This window comes from Hydractinia symbiolongicarpus, chromosome 12 (assembly GCF_029227915.1).
Source record: "Hydractinia symbiolongicarpus strain clone_291-10 chromosome 12, HSymV2.1, whole genome shotgun sequence".
Lineage (NCBI taxonomy): Eukaryota > Metazoa > Cnidaria > Hydrozoa > Anthoathecata > Hydractiniidae > Hydractinia > Hydractinia symbiolongicarpus.
In genome coordinates, this window is record NC_079886.1 from 23133502 (window position 1) to 23151976 (window position 18475).

Below are 18475 nucleotides of genomic sequence, written 5' to 3' on the forward strand. Positions count from 1 at the left end.
TTGATAAAGTATTGGTTATGCGATGTTGCTAAAATGTTTGTTTCAGGGGAGTGCACCGAATTTGGGAAGTTGGTGTGTCAAACTTAGCAACGATTATTTAGGACAGTGCTTTACAATGACAGAAAATGTTAAATTACTTTCATATCCACAAATTTAAATGGCCTTAATTCGAATGTCTGCTATTTTGAACATGTTTTTTTTTAACCTTTACGTATTTAAATAGGCGGTTGTGTACTGCATCCTAGTTATTATTGATTAAGAGTGGTCTAGTGTAGAATACAAAACAAGACTGGTGTTAGTAACGTGAAGAACATAGTAATAAATAACCCCACACCTTTTTTGATGGCGTCCTTCGTAACCATCAAAACGACAAGCAATTGGTAAAAGCACCCGTGTTGATTTTAAATGAATGAGCTTAACGTTGTCTAAGAATTTGTGCATTTTTGATTGCTTTTCCAAGATTTTGGACTTAAAATTGCTCCACATCATCAACTAGCTCTAAATAAGATGGTGTGTGCCAGAGTTGTACCAAGGAATCCATAACATTATGTTATAAGATCGGATACATACAAAAAAGCTAGTCTTATATCTAGATAAATATTTCATGAATATTTTTGGAAAAATTTTCTGCCTTATATATTGTAATACGTTAAAAACGTTCTTTCATGTAAATAAATTTGTACATTTGTTTTACTATAAAGAAAAATATTTTAATTTTTGATAGATTACCTATTAACAAGGTAGAGTTAATATCAAGTTGCTTCCGCAAAGATTTTGAAATCTATCACAACCTAAGTAGAGTCACATCTGATTAGGGAAAGTAATTATAGGAGTGTAACAGAATAACGAAAATTTCACAAGATTCTCGTCACTCCCCGCATTTACCATTTCAGCTTACTGACAGACAGACGGCGGTAATTATAATTTAGACTAGCTTGAAGATCCGGTGTTACACGCTGAGTGGAGCGCTCAGTATAGGTTCACTTTACTGTACACAGTTCAGAAATCACAGTGTATAGCTTATTGTAATCCCATCCTACCATAAGCAGTCGCCCGACATTCTGTACTTTACGGAATAAGTTTTTGTGACAGTCCCAAAATTGAATTCTTCGGTTTAAATCAAATCAAAGGGTTTGTTGCAAATTCAGCAAAGTGGTTGCGTACAATTGTACAGCATTTTAGGCATGTTGGTACCTTATCATGGGATAAACAATCGCTCAGCATTATTTTGCGTAATATGTTCTCGTGAGATTTCCTAATATAAACTGTAAGTTCGTTTGAATTAAAAACACAGCTCTTTCGCCTGTTATCCAACAATTTCTCGGGAAACAATTTATTTTTGTGGAATAAGTTGTCGTAAAAGTTCCAAAATTGCATTGTAACTTCGGTTGAAATAAAAACACGAACTGCACACATCCGCTACGCTGGACAGCTACAACAATGACCCGGCTTTTTCATTTGGCGGAAAAAGTTGTTGTGAAGGATCCAAGATTAAATGTAAGCAAAATTTAAACATCTATAAATGCATTACTAAGACTGTTAATGTATTTTGCATAAAATACCTGCTCAAATCATGTTAAATATTACGTTGGGCATCCAAATGTAACTTAAAATGATAGAAAAGTTCCCTACCTGTATTGGATATACATAATTAATTCGATATAAGCACTTACATCGTGTTAAACTCAAATTTTTTAATAAAATAATCCTTCGAAAATTTGCATAGAAGTTTATTTGACATAAAGTCAGTCGAAGCAACAACAATAACTTAAAATCTTTGTAATATTAATTACTTTCTTAAAGCTATTAACATAGCATTTTTTAAGAAATACAGCTCCTCGTTTTGTGTTTGTTCACTCGTCAAAGAAACTTTTCTTTTTTCAGAAAATTAAAAAGTAGCAAAGTCATCATAAAAAAAGGTAAAAAACTTAACTTAGTATTTTTATTAAAACGACTTTTATTCTCCTTTCCTTTTTAATTCCTTGAGGTTGAATATTTATCAATGTCAGGTCAGCAATGTTAAATTTTGTAGAGGTTTTCCTGTTTGCCTAAAGCGGGGTGTTGAGTGGAGTAGTTAGTAGGGAGTAAAAAATCAATTTTTCAATATTGGAACTTAAACTACCTCCACCATTCATGAAATATACATGATCGCAAAAATCACCAAAAGCTGCGAAACACCGTGCTACTTTGCCTAGTGTTTCAAGCATCAAACAGTTCACAAAGTTTCTCAGAAAAAAATTGTCAAATAGATCGATTTTTAATTAGTCTATATGTAACTACAGTTGCTAACGGAATCACTAGTTAAAACATAACGCAATATTAAATAGTAGCATCTTGTTACAAAAGTTAAAAAATTAATTGTCGGCCTGAATAAAACATTTGTCGTTACAAAATGTATTAAAGGAGAGACGAACAAAAAATTATTTTGTGGCAGCCAGAAAATAAATTTTTAGCGATAGAAAAAGTTTATAGATTTTTAAATTCTAAAATGTACGAAGATAACTACTATAATAACAAAAAAATATCTATATTTTATGACTAAGTATCAGTATATCTTCCTGGCAACATTTTTACAAGATCTTCATGGCTGCACAGGATGAAAATAAGTAGGTTTTGGATGTACTTACCAGAATAAGATCTTTGACTCGAAAAAACTAATAATATTTTATGTACTATAGTAGTAACATCAGGTTTTAACCTTCGTTTAATCTTCTTAAACTAAAAGAATATCCTTCATGACCAACAACAATATTTTAAAAAAAACCTGCCAAAATATCACTGTTATTGAATTGCACAGAATACCTCACATTGAATCACTAAACCTTAGACTCCTGTCCAAGTTCTATTGCGAAGGTACTGTATAGCTGATACCTATCTATCTAGCTACCTAGCTGCCTAGCTACTATGTACCTAGCTACATTCAATATAAAAACTATTTGAAAATTTTGTCACAGCCAACAATAATTTGCTAATTCTAATTTTTAGTTGGATGTAGCTATAACTAGCTAGAACTAAAAATCAAAAAATGTAGATGACACAAAAAAACAATAAAGTTGTCGGGCATTTAATTTGATTATATCAAAGTGAATATAAACTTTAACAGAACTGCATAAATATAGCTACCTAGCTGGAAAGTCCTTCTGGTCACAATATTCATGTGTAGTGCATATTGGTTTGTTTAACATTTATTCATGGCTACAAAATGTGATGTTTGTAACATTGTATATTTATAAAATAAACATTATTCACATGAAGATGTTTCAAAAAAAACCTTTCAGAAGCGCCACAGCGACACCAGAACCGTACGGTGCAACCGTACGGTGGTGCAACTGTACGGGTTCGTATTCAAAGTGCGCATTTAATTATCTTAAATCAATTAATCAAACATAATATTTCGTGTGCTTGTGCCATCACTAAGAAATTGCAAAACATTTTCGAACCTTTACGTTACAATTTGTACGTCAACCGAAGTCAAACCCGATAGTACGAATGGAATATATTTAGACATTGATGTTTAAAAAAATCTGCTTTATAATTTAGCTCTTATAAAGAATTATACTCTCACGTTTATTCAACCCTCCCTCTCGATTAAGCGCCCATATAAGAAAATGGAAAAATTTAAGGCATCAGGGCGCTAGTGAAAATCTGTACGCCATACTATGTCAATGATACTCCGCATTTTTTTGGCGTCTTCCTAACTCTTGAAACGTTCTCTTTATAATAGTTCTGGTTATGTTGTTTCGTTGCACAATGTTTTATCTTTATCAAAATTTGCCAGTTTTTGTGTTCAACAAATAGACTTTTAGATCCTTTTGTCATTCATAGATTAAAATCGTCATTGTTTTAATAAATGTAATAATGTGTCTTATTATAAGTGGGATCTATATTTTTCGACACAATTCACACATGTTTCAAGTCTAAACGCTTCAAAAAAAAGACTTTTTAGGCTTGTTTTAAAGTTAAACAAGGCGACGCGAAGAAGTGCATTTACGGCATTCTAGAGGACTAATTGTTAGCCCGTGAGAAAATTCACTATTTCGCCCGTCTTGAAAATTCCAAGGGAATTTGCAGCAAAGTGGATAAAATTTATTGCATTTGCTTTTTTGTGTTTTCGACTATTTTCTTGGGAAATATTCACTATGTAATTGAATGCTTAAATTTTGTAACTTTTTCTGTAACTTCTATTGTGGCGTGTTATGTAAAAAAGTATTTTTTGAAAAACTTTTATACGTTGCTGGTGGTGTTGAATTTTTCATAGGGGAGGGGTTTTTTATAAATTTTAAAGTACTGACATGCATGTTTGAATGTTGAAGATGTTTTACTGGTTATATAATTATAATTACTGCTCGTTACTAGGTGGTTACTAAGATGTTTCTAAGGGGATGGTTCCTAGGAGTAAAATACAGAATTTGGATGAAGTATCTCGATGCAGCTAGGAGAATGAATGCAGAGGGTACAGTTTCACTTCTCATCCCGTCATTTTTTATCACATGAAATCAGTTTTCTGCTAAAGGCCGTAGCATCATCATTTTTAAGAAATTTAAATTTATTGTAAACGTTTGAAAAATGACCTTTTTTAGGCAATTGTGACGTCATTTGTAGCCCCTATGGCCTCATCAAATTAATTCTATACATGGTATATGTTTGTGCAAAGTCTTGCTACATGCAGGACAATTTTTATCACCTAAGCACACGTAGTTCTAGATTTATAAAAAATGGATGAAAAAATCTCAGTGTTTAAACCGTTAAGTTAGCCACATGGCATGCATTAGTCAATTGTATGGTCAATGATGGTATGACGTTGGACCTTGTGACCACACATTTCTTTGATTTCTGTGACCATTATGTGTCGTGTATTTTTTTTGGAAAAGTGCGCTTCGTCTTTAATTATAACATCTATTAAAACCTGGTGATTGTCAACAAGCTTTTAATTTTAATGCTTTGCTTTAATAACATCATTTTACCGCACTAAAATATAGAAAGTGTACACAGACATAAGACTTTTATTTCTTATTCCTTAACAACACGACTTACATAATCCCAAGCATATTGTCCCTGGATGGTGTTCTTATTTAAAAACCCTGCACCAGTCTTGTGATCTGTGTCTCAAGCATCAAACGGGTCAGGAAAGCAGATTAATTAGAAAACTCTTTGTTTTCTATGAATTGTTCCATTTTTAATTAGTCTTTAGGCTTCGGAAAATATCTTATATAATATAACGTTATTTTTGTTTGTACATCTTAATGGAAAGTTGACATAAAGCACGTGCTGAATTACATGATTATAATATTAAGCCTCCGTAAAAACTCCCTAGGAAACTTTTTTACTTAAATGTTTGCTATACCTTACGAACAGAGAACCCACAGTTGTAGAATTTTCAGGTATTTTTGGTATTAATAAGAGCAAATTTACACAGTTGGTTACTAATCAGGGTTTTTTTTTCTACAGTGTTATTTTGTCAATTTTGCCAATTAAAAATGCTTTATGCCATTTTTTCTCATGGCGGAATAAATAAAGTTATTAACTTGGGCTCTAAATTTCCTGTTTTTAAAAAGAATTACTTTGCCCTACCATACCAGCTTTAAATGGGCTACAAACGGCGCAAATAAAATCTCCGTCATTGATGTTACTTTTCATCCTCGCGCATTCCTAATAACATCACTAGCCTGCGTACCAAATACAAGTAAGTTTTATCCAATTTATTGCCAAAATATGAACAATTGGTTAATGAATAATTACTTTTTTATGATTTGCTATTTTTTAATGGTATTTCACAAAAATAGTTAATTATCTTTCGGGATGCAAGATTTAATACAAAGAAGTGAAATCGAAAATTTTTTTGGTGCAGAGACAAAGACTACAAAAGGTATTGTGTTTGTTAAAAAGGCTGTGTTAAATAACCTTAAGAGAGTAATTAAAACCTCTAAAAAGATTTTAAAGTCATTTTTGTTGCCTCAACTAGCCTAATACGCAGTAATTAATATAATTTAGTATGATTCTGTGCAAAGCTTAGAAGAAAATACTAGCTAGCTAGACAAAGAAAAAATTGATTTAAAAGCAAGGCAAGGGCTTATATAGAAAATATTATGGATGTCAAATATTTTTAAAGTATTTTTCTGTCGAATTCAGTTATTATTGTGTGTCCAATATAATATTTAAAATGGTTTAAGATAAATGATTATTCGCAGATGAATGTTGAGGAATTTAAATAACATTTATAGAATAAGTTCCAGGATTTCAGCGTCTTTGGACAATTCCTCAAAACGTTTTTAAAGACAGTCTCACCATATTTGTATGTCATGAAATTCTAAGTATATGCTCAATATCATTATTTTATATCAAATTTGTGTTGTTAAAAGTTGTTACTCCGTTTTAGCCTGTTTCCGAGATAAGAAATCAAGATGGTATCATTCAAACATTTTTTTGTCCTAATTTTTCTCCAATGTGCCAACAATAAAATTCTAGTCAAGCTGAATTTCAATCGTCCATGTAGAAATATGTACGGTATAATTATCCCTGATAATACTCCACATTTTTTGCATCATCATAACTTCTATTTATAACGTACGGTTATATTCGTCATTTAATTGCTTTAAAATAGGTTTTCACATTTCTGTTATGTTGCTTTATTGCGCAATGTTTTATCTTTACTACATTTTGGCCGTTTATTATGTTTTAAAAACAGTTTTTTAGATTTTTTTTTTCATTCATAGATTGACGTACGGCTAGTACTTGATGTAGTATGAAGATACATATTATTCAGTGACAACGGTGAGTGTATTCGCAAATGTGTAAACCCATGGTAAATCAAATAAATTCAGTTGTTGAAGAATCATTATCAGAAAAAAAAACTAATATACATGACTTCTTTCAGTAACACTTTTTTGGCACTTTTTTATTAGTATGCATGATGTAATGTTTATATTTCAGCAGTGATTTGAGAAAAATCGCTCCAACTCGAACTAATACCTCAATTCTGCCGAAGTTTTACTTAAATGGAACTTGGCTTAACTCGAACATGTGTTAAGTCAAACCATATCCTCTGGTCAATGTGGAGGTTAGAGTTAACAGAAATAACCTGTATTCTCAAACAAGTAACGAAAGACTTATGGTGTAGGTTCTATAGGAAATCGAAATACAAAGAAGCGAGTTCGAGGTAGATACAAAAAATGGGAACTTTTTCAAAATACATTTTTGCGATACCAATTTTTTAAATTCTTGCGAAGCTCATTTTTACATATTTGAGCTTAATTTGCAAAAATAAGGTCCCCAAAAATTCGCAAATATTTTGTACCCAATAATTTTTGCTGGCCTTTTCTTAGTGATAGCTACAGCGCCTGCATTATATATTTTCAGATAAAATTTGTGACATGAGTAGCATGCCAGGGCCTCTTAATAGATCTGGCTCAATTCCCATATCATTAAGTGTCGCTTTTGAGTGCAGGTGTGGTATAGATGCATGTCAACTCTAACTTCATACAGACACTTTCTCTTAAAAATTTTTTATACGGCACCGTCAAAAGCGGCACAATCGTTGGTAAACAGATAACCTATCAACAATCAAAAGCTTTTTCGATCATCATATTTAACACTTGTTGCTTAAAATCAAAAATCCTTTTTTGTTGAGCTTGCTGTAGAACATCTCTCTTACAGGTAACTTGATCTTCTCGTTTTTTAATCTAATCAAATAGCTAAACATTCGCTCTAAACATTCCCTCTAAAAATTCGCCCTGGACGCTCGCTTTGACTCTTCACCTATAACATTCGCTTTAAACATTCGCTCTGATCGTTCGCTCGTAATTCATAAAAGTCCCTCAAACGTTTAGAGTTAGATAGAAAAAAGAAGGTAAAAAAAGAAGTAGTAAACTGGACAACCATATGCACACTTTGATAAAACGGCGCCAGTAGAAATAAAATACAGATGTTTGGTTTAGGCGAGAAAAGCGCGTAATCGACCTTTGTCGTTAACCCGCGATCCGCGATTTTCTTTACGTATTAAACATCTCACGTGGTGTGAGTTTATAATCTAAATACCACAACAAGGGGATTATGTAACGTGGATGGTTTAAATTAAATTTCAATGTTTATCATCATATATCGTTAGATTGTAAGTCACTTACATATTACAAACATAACCTTTATTATATTAAAAATTATTTTGTGAACAACTAAGAATGTAAACTAATCATTCAGAAATAGTCTAATTTTTCACACCATTATCCTCCTTAAAAAGTAGTATTCCATTTAAATGTCATTCGGATCAAACCAAATACTTCTTTTCATCATTTCAGCATTAACTCTAGCAGTCGCTCTAGGACCGTGATTCTTACTATGTGAAATGTTCGAGTACTTATTGTATGCTGGATGCATTGCTTCTAAAAAATGACTCTTCGGCAAGATTTCCACTAATATTGTATTCTAAAACAGAAAATTATTCGTTACAAAGTATATGCATATCATGTCTACCTTAATATGGGAATACTGTCAATATACTAATGCAGTTCTCGCATTGTCGTTATTGATAAAAAAAATTAACAAAAGCCATTACGATGTTTCGTCTCCACAGTAACAGTAAAAATAAAAAATTTCTCTATCACTGACAGTTATAAATAACTTGAGAGAGCAAAATAAAAAATTGATCTAGTATAATTGATCTGTCAAAAGAACATAGCTACCTATGTAAAACCACCACAAAATAATGCACAGAAACCCAAATACAATCAAGATGTAGCGATCAATCGCCATATCAGTGGCGTTAAAAGTTTGCAACCATATATCTTGTTAAAGACTTGCATGAATGCTTGATTGGAAAATTAATATATAACATATTAATATATATTATATAATTATATATACAACAAATCAATTTTTTATACCTGTTAACAGAATGACGTGTGAGATACACGTCATCCTGTTAACTACGAACTTAAATTGAGTAAAAAGTACTTACTTTGGGAAGGTCCAAATTAGATGCAAAAAAAATGTGTTAAAATATTTTCTTAATGATGTTCACGTGAATAGGTAAAGAAGATGTATAATACAGAAAGTCCAAATTCGAAATTCCAAAAAAATTAAAAACAATGCATTTCAATATTTGACAGTAATATAAAACATTGTTAATCTGCGCGTATTCCAATTTGAATTTTCGTGTTTTATAATCTGATAATGTTACTTAGTTACTTAGTTAACGGAGGCTTTACTTGTAAATAGTCGTTAACCCGTAGAAAAATCCACGGGTTCGCGCAGCTAAGTCACCATTTTACGTGACAGACAGACAGACGTATACGGGTATTTTAATATAGATTTTAGCTTTTTAAACTTTGTCTATTTTTTCATCATCTATACTATGGTTGTTAGTCTCCTAAGCACCAAAAAAACTTATTTAGTTTTTGCAAATAAAATATATTTCTTTCATACTGAAAATATATAAAATGCCATATAAAAAGCATAAATATTATATTCTATTCATATGTAAAGAGTTTACTCAGCCTGGACTTACTTTTGCTTTTATTTTGAATTGACATGTATCTGTTTGTCATAATAGTATGCCTCAACGGACATTTTGACAAAGGAAAAAGATCCAAGCAACGAGAAAAATGCATACGCTTCCCTTTAAACTTTGCATCGAACAACTTCCTGAATAATAATCGCCACATTTGTTGCTCGTATATCTTGATTGGATTTATTTCGCTTAAAGGTAGTCTTTAAAAATATTAATTGGCTAAAGGCCAAGACAAATGTTTAAACTTTGTATATGATATCTAAACAAAAATATGGCGAATGGATTATGGTGCTCAATGTTGATATAAAACGAGCGAAATACCAAAACGGTTTATAGAAAACGTCAACATTGTATTGAAAGGAACGGGCAAGCAGTCTTAGAATTTTTGCAAGAGATTGTTTTAATCATTTAAAAAGTTAAGGCAGAGAGGTCAGAGCATATTTAATTATTGAAATACAAGGTAAACGTTGACAAGTAGAAACAAAGATAAGTCGTTTCGAAGAATTTTCCTAGCTAAGCGCATTGATATCCTTTACAAAGCATAAAGTGCAGTACATGTACACAATGTAACACAGCTTATTACAAAAACTAGAACAAAATTAGGTTTATTGCAAACATGATACTTCCTGCAAAAAGTCAAAAAGATACACAAAATTTACCAAGTGACCACACCAGCTTGAAATGCCTTCATACTTCTTCTAAGATCTTGTAGAAGTATCAGAAATATGTCATAAAACTAAGTAAAAGCATATAAAAAAAATTAAAAGAAGCTTTTTGGTGTAAAAGCCAAAGCCTCATTTCACATACACAGCGAGCAGCCATTTTGAAAAAATAGCACATGGTCAGTTCGTGAGATCTTTACACGACATTAGAACAAAGTTTCAGCGGGAAATTCGAATTGGGAAAGTTTATTATTGCAACTGTTTGAGTAGGTGTGTTTGTTTGAAACAGTTCAAAGCTTCCTATGACAACGTTCATTTAATATAAGAGTTACTCAGCTAAGTGACTACCTCTCTCTCTGTCACAACAGCAGTTTAGAGAATCCAAAAATTGAACAAAGCCAGTATTTGGTGACTTATTCGCAAGCAACCGAAGACTCTTTTCTGACTTGTGAAAGCTTGACAAAAAAACATAACATTGTCGTAAACTTTTCAAACCAACATAACAATCATTATGCGTACAGATTAGTTTGTAAACAAGACCCTAATGTTCCTCACAGTGAAGATCATTCCGCGGTAGTGTCGCTGCGCACGAAAAATTGCGCGATTGCGTATAGTGGAGCTAAAGAAACGTAAATTGAAACGCGGTTTGGCAGGTAAGTCACAAGATGCTTTAAGGGATTTCTAAACCTAAACGTCTGTCAAATCTTGATGTGTTCAACTTTGTAATAAAGCATAGACTAGAAACTTATGGCGAACTCTTTGTAATTGGTCAAACATGTGATAGGCAGGAACAGTCAGACTTGTCGCACTGTTTGGTTGCGCTCAGGGAAAAGTCAATAACGAAATGATAAAGAAGACGTGGGTCCTCCAGAAAGCATGTAGCAAAGCCAAGACTTTGCATAAGAGATGTAAACATTGTATTCAAAGGCAAGGGTGGGTTGCCTCGGAATTTTTGTGAGGGCTTGTAGATGGAAAAAACACTGTGTATCATTTAAAAATAAAGCAATAAGAAGAAAGGAAAGATACGCGTCGTACGGCAAATTAAATTTAAGGATTCTTTTCTTGTGTCTGCAAATATTAATTTCCCAAGGCAACCTAATTTTTGTCCAGATGATGTAAAAAACAAAATAACTCAAGGACAATTGTTGCGGTTTTTCGCTCAAACTCCCTAAATTTGTGTACCGTCGTAAATGCGTATCTACCGTCGTAAACCACAATTATTTACGCCACGAAATATGTAGTAAGCTGAAAACCACAATCATTTACGCCACGAAATATGTAGTAAGCTGAAAACCACAATCATGTACGCCACGAAATATGTAGTGAACTGAAAGCCACAATCATTTACGCCACGAAATATGTAGTAAGCTGAAAACCACAATTATTTACGCCACGAAATATGTAGTAAGCTGAAAACCACAATTATTTACGCCACGAAATATGTAGTAAGGTGAAAACCGCAATCATTTATGTCGCAGCAAATTTTATCCTTAATGTTATCTATATGAAAATACAAAAATAAAAAAAAAATAAAAGAATTTTAACTTTATTGGTCAGCAAAGCAATTTTTGTGCGACAAATAATTTCGGTTTGCATTTAAAATGTACAATTTTTTTGTATACGCACTGCTGATGCTAGCATTAAACCTGCAATACAAAATTTAAATCGCGATTTTTTCAGCGATAGTAAATCAAAGTTTATTCATTTATACATCACCAAAAAGCATTTTTATTAAATATTAAATAGTATTAGTCGATAGAACGCCGTGGAAAAATCCACTTAGGCACAGAAGGATAATGGAAAAATAGGTTGCTTTCACACCCTGCCTTCAAAAAAGTGACTTTATTTACAAAACTACTTCGTTTGCAACTCTCATTCGATGTTCTTAAGATTCATGATAGATGTAAAACGATTTTTTAATTATTTTTCACAAAGTTTTTGATTTATTTTACTTTTTTCCAAAAAAGTCATTTTTTAACTCAAACTTTTGTCTTTAAAGAATACGCAACGACAAACGTTATTTATTGCTGTATTGTGTCCCTCTAAAAAATTCTAAATAAAGTAGGTTGTCTAGAAACATAAATCTAATTCCCTCCGCAGATTCAAAGTATTTTTACTCATTCATTGCTTCTAAATGATAAATCTTAAGAGTCAGGGAGGAGAGGCTTTTTTTTCCTATTGTTAAGTGTTTCAAAGTCACCGACAAAAAGCCCTGGGGTACTAAGAACTTCCGCCAAACTCGCATTATCACAATGTGGTCACGTTTCAAAGTGTTTTTTTCTAGTTGTCGATTCTTTGTTAAGAGTGGTTGAACTTCAATTCATATAAAAAAGCATGCTGGGTAATGCAGAATAAAACAATATACATATAAATATTTTAATAAGCAAGCTTACAAAATTCAGACAGTAACAGAGGAAAAGTTACTACATCCATAGCACCAAAGAAAGACTCTAGTTCGTAATGGAGAGGCCTACTATATATGTGTTTTAGAAGACGAATGACAATGCTTTTTATCTACCCGATAAATTTATTTTCCTTCGTTGTTTCCAGCCATTAAAATAAGAAAAATATACATTTTCTTTATAAAACACAGCTGGACATTTTTAAAATGCCGCTACTCTGATAATACAACGAGATTAGAATAAACGGTATCAAATATGAAATTTGGTTTCTTCCATCTGCATTTTCAATCCTTCTACGGATCATTTTCTACCTCTAACTTGCATAGTACAGCATTGACTTCCACAAGCAGGTGAGCATCTCAAAGCGCACGAAGCTGGACATGGTTGAACACAATTGCCATCAGCGCATGGCTGTTGTTGTTGGTACTGACTAACTTGTTGTGAATACTGCTGCATTAGTTGCTGTTGATAACAGGAGGTAGGACAAGGTGGTGGCATGTTCCATTGCCAGCTCTGCTGCTGTTGGCTGACTCCAACAGGGACACAACATCCCATTGGACAGCCCGTTGGTGGGCAAACAACTGGGCATGGTGGAGGACAGGTTGTTGGTTGATTCACTAAAATCGCAATAAAAATGATTCATATACAGTTCAATGGAGGTGCTTTCCCAAAAATATTCCTTCATTTATTGTAAAAGGGTTGTTTACTTGCAATGCTATAGATTATATTGATATTGTTTTCGCTTAACTGTTTTTTTCTGGTTTTCGTAGAGAAACGCTTACCTTGTGTAAGATACAATGGTGGTCCTGCAATAAATCGTTTTGATGTTTTAACAAGTAGAGGATTGATGCGTGAATCCATTCGGATGTCATTCGCATAATCACCATTAACAGTACTACCATCGATTGAACACCATCCAACATTCAAAGAGATAGCAGCGTAGAGAAACTCAAGCTGCGTGTCAGCTAACCTTAAACTGTATGGAAACTGCAGTGTATACTTCCCATCTAAATATCTGGATGGATTCCTAAAGAGTTGCGATGCAAGTATTCTGCCAGGAACGTCTTGTCTTGATGCATCTACTAAAGTTGCCAGTAAGCAAGAACCAGCTGGTAAATATGCTGGAAAATTCGCTGGATACACGATTGCACCTTGTATTACTTTACCACGGATGTTTGCTGCGTGACAAAAAATGGTACATAAAAGAAGTGAGAGAAGAAGAGTTTTCATCTTTTGTGTTGTTATATAAAGCTATAACGTTAACGAATGTCGTCTACTTTGTAAAATGTACATCACACACCCACGCTTCACTGTGCAATGTAATCGGTTTATTAGTTAGCGTTAGTATCTTCAGCACAACACGGAAATGCAAAACAAAAGCGTTCACAATTTGTACAGAAGGTTCTTAATGCAATCTTTAAGGAAGTTTATTATACCCTGCATACTAAATAACTCGAAAGATAAAGGGACGAAGGAAAAAGTTCAAGTTACAGAACGTTTTGGTTACATGTATCAAGGCCTTTAATAGCGCATACCATGTCAAGAACGTTGATTTTGTCAAGAACGTCCCATTAACATCGCAATTGCATATCGTCTTACCTAAAAATGTTTTCAAGTACAATGGACCCTTGAACAAATACTTTAATTGGAGAAACTTTTGCGAGAAAAAAAATTCTCTTTCGGATAAACTTTCGCGAATGAAGAAATTCGGAAAATTTCGCAAGATTAACTTTCGCGAATAAAGAAACCCGCAAATTTTCGCGAGATAAACTTTCGCGAACAAGGATTTTTCAGTTAGAAAAAACTCTTAGCATAATTGTCTTAGCATAATTGTTACTTTTTCTAGCCATAATATAAACCTTTAAAAATTCGTCATCAAAATCGTCATATAGATCGAATGCAATGGTATGATGTTCTTCAGGCTCCCATAAACAGATATTAGTATTGAATATTTGATTAAAAATGTTATAAATTCTTTCTCGAAATAAGATTTCTAAGTATTTTGTTCATTTTTGGTGAAAAATGATAAAATAGCGTACCGGATAAACTTTCAATTAAAAAAAACGGAAACTTTTGCGAGAAAAAGTTTCGCGATTGAAAAAACCCACAAATTTTCGCGAGATAAATTTTCGCAAAAATGGCAAAAAATTGCGGATTCGCGAAAGTTTCTCCAATTAAAGTATATTGGCTCCTTGTCGTGTCTTTAAAAATTAAAATGTGAAAAGAATGCTGGTAGATTCGGGAAAACAATTCGTTGCAAAAGCCTTGATGTAGATCATCTGCGAAAAAAAAATCTGCGCGATTATATCTCTACATGATCAAATTCAGTAAAATGTAGTAACTTAAGAAAGTTATTTCGCAAAAAATTTGGTTTTTGCCAATTAAAAGGCGAAACAAATAGGCATACTTCTTTAATAGGATAACAGTTAAATTTTGTCCTTCATAGAATTTATTTTCATTGTAGAACAGGCCTTACAGAAATAACCTTAGTATCATGTTGTCACTTGATTTAAAGCAAAAAAATCACAACGACTCCTCTTCCCCAAACAACTGCTTTGTATTCTGTCAGAAACGAAATAAGGTTAATTTTGTTTAAACGAAGCGAATTAAGAAATTAACAAAAACACTCGCCGGCTGTGTTTAACAACTTAGCAAATTTTCCACGTTTAAACTATGTTACATTACGTATTTCGCAAGTCTATTATCATGGAAATGGTTTACCCAGGATAGCCGCTTTAGTTCCTATTGGTACAGCTATCAACGATGGTCCAGCGAAGGGTTACAAAAGACGTGCAAGCACAGTAATCGCTCAACTAGATAATCGCGTAAGATACTAATCCTTTTCTCATGCTCAACGCTAAGCAAAAATGAAATCTTTACACCTTTATAGTCTCTGGTATAACTCAGTCGAGGTTTGAAGCCAAGACCTCTTGCACTGAAAACAAACGCTCAACCACAAAGCTAGCAGTCGGCTGAGAATAGACTTCACCTGTGTTTAAATGTTTTCCAATTTTAGGCTTTTACATGTTTATACACCTTATGCTTTGTGTAAAAAAGAGAGAAGCCTAGGAACGGAAAAGACAGATACACTAGTTTAAAAATTTGTTTTTAAAGTGCCTAAGAGCGTTACAAGGACATGTGAAAAAAGGAGATAAGAACTAGTTCTAGCTAACCAAGGAGGTTGAACTAACTGTACAAAGTGGTGAAAGTTGTCCTCAAGCTTGATTAATTATAGAAGCGATCACTCCCACTGATATATTTCAAGAATGTTGGTGAAATATCAAAATACCTCTTTAGTCTTATAACTCCTGCGTCTAATTTCACAGCAGGACGATTTAGAAGCGATGTTAATTATTATAAAAAGGGCAGTAGCGGTGGGTCAGAAGAACTTGTTGACTTTGCAAACCTGACCTCTACAACCACTATTATTAGCTGCCTTTTCCAACAATTTTGAAGTTATATCACAATGTTAGAGAAGTGTTAATAATCTAATCAAAAGGTGAATCAAATTTTTTAAGCACACAGACAGAAGTAAAATAGAAGAAATATTCCAAACCAGCCAAAAAAATGTTAGTTATGAATATCCATGTTCCCTTAAAAAAGGCTGCAAAGACAACGAGTTACTACGAGACAATGCATCATGCAGGAAATTTTGGCTGTTACTCGAAACTCCCCCTAAAAATCTCTATAAAATCCTTATAATTGGGAAATTATAACTTTCATTAGGATTATTCTTAGAAGGTAAAAGTTACAACACAACTTTATTTCAATAAAGGGAATTCTGTAAATTTTGGACACGTGATTAATACGATTTTCTTGGATATTATTTGAACATCGGGGAAAAGTGAATTTGGGGGCAATTTTTTCATGAGAGCTAAAACTTTAAATAGCATTTGTCTATTTCTAAGCAACTAGATAGTTACTAGATACTTTATTTTACTTTCAACACTGTTATTTTGTTTTTAAGTTCAGTGCAATTCCTGAACCAATTTTTTAAAAAAGGTTTTTGAAAACTAAACACGAATTGATTCATTGTTGGTCGGTGAAACTTGATGACAAATATGGACTTTTCTTCCGGCTGATTTTTAAATTCCGCCTATGTACTACGTTACTGCGAATTTTTGTTATTGAAAATTGGTATTGTGTTTTCACTATAGGTCTCTGTTTATGTTTATCAAAGAAAGTTGAAGAATTTGTCTTTTTTGATTTTTTATTCAAACCATCAAATCTCTTTCCATAATTTGTTAATATTTCTAAATAATGAAGTTGATTCGGGAGACTTCATAATATTTTGTTGTTCTCACTTTTTTTTGTTATTTTGTTCTAGCATCTCATATTCAGATCTAAACTATGTTTTTCTTTTGTAAATTTTTTTTGGTATAAACACTAAGTTAAAAAATAGCGTTATTCTTATTTTTAAAACATTTGAAGTTATTATTATTCCGAATATTTATGCAGGATATAGCCAATTCAGTGTTGGAAACACTGTTATTAGCGTGGGTCCTGTGTTCTGAACATATGCATTAGGTATATACCGGCATTGCCTACCCAGTTTCTCTCACATGGCATGGGTTGACCCGTAGCTGTGGCAAAGACACTTGCTAAACATGGACCGAACCACGAACCTTGTGATTGCAAAACGAACTTTATAACCACAAGGCCACATGATGCATATGCTTATAAAAAAAAGTGTAAGGGTAAAGGTAAGCAAACTAAATTGTTTTTTGTTAAGTTACGATTCTAAAAGAACTCCCTTAGCGTATAGAAAAGTATAGAATATCCATCAAGAAATTATGCTTTCTGTCAGGCTATAGAAGTTAAATAGGTAAACAAATTTTTATCTCTGTATTACCTTAGCTGTCAGTATTAATACCTTAAGTGCCTTAAGGACATAAATTATTGTGGCATAAATTATTGCTGACATAAATTATTGCCTACATAAATCATGCCGGTTTTTGCTCAAAAATCGCCGTAATTTGTGTCGCAAAATGTGATGTAATTATTGAAAACACGCCAAAACACAAAAATTAATGTCGATTAATGCATTTATTTAAATTCAATGGGATAAGAAACTCACATCTTTTGAAATGATAAAAAAAACACCAAAAATGCTCTGGTAGTCATAAAAATGTTTTTGAGAAAAAAGCTTCAAAAAGTTTGTTTCGTTCTTAACATTAAGTAGGCTGTAAATTGATAAACGATGAACGAGCCAAAGTTTTGGGTAAAAAATGGAGATCGGCTGGCTTGTATCTCAGCCTCGTTTTAAGAACACTTTAAGATAAATATTAAAGAGCCGAGAAGAGGCGAGAATGTGTTAACGTTACATTTTAAAAATGACTAGAAAAGAACAACCTTTAGATTTTCAAAATTCTACAGTTTTGATAAGCTTCCCACTATTTAGCACCCTTTAGAGGTTTGCGTAGTGTAGATCAGTTTTTTTAAAATGGCTAATAATAAAATAACTTTTCATTTTGTTTTCTCTCCAATATTTACAAGGATAAAAAAGCAACTTTGTATTGATGAAAATATCTCTAAATTTATCAAATTAAATACAAAAAACTAATTTCATTCATTTCATGCAATAGAACATGAGAAAAAAGTCAGGCACAACCCCGATCACAGAACCTGTTGTCTCTTTTTGCATATATCGGACAGCGAGAAGCGCCGATGAGAGACAAAAAGCCCTGAGAGTGAGGTTGAGTTAGGCAAAACCAATCGTAAAACATTTTTCTAGTAGAAGGTCTGACCAAGAGTTAACTAAAAAGCAATCTATTCATTGCTACTGACAAAAAGTCTGTAACGTTTAAAATAAAAACTTACTGAAATAAATAACAAAGTCAATAAGCCTAAAGTTTTTTAAAATTGTTCACAGCCATCTCATTTTTACTTCATTTTCAATACCCCTATTC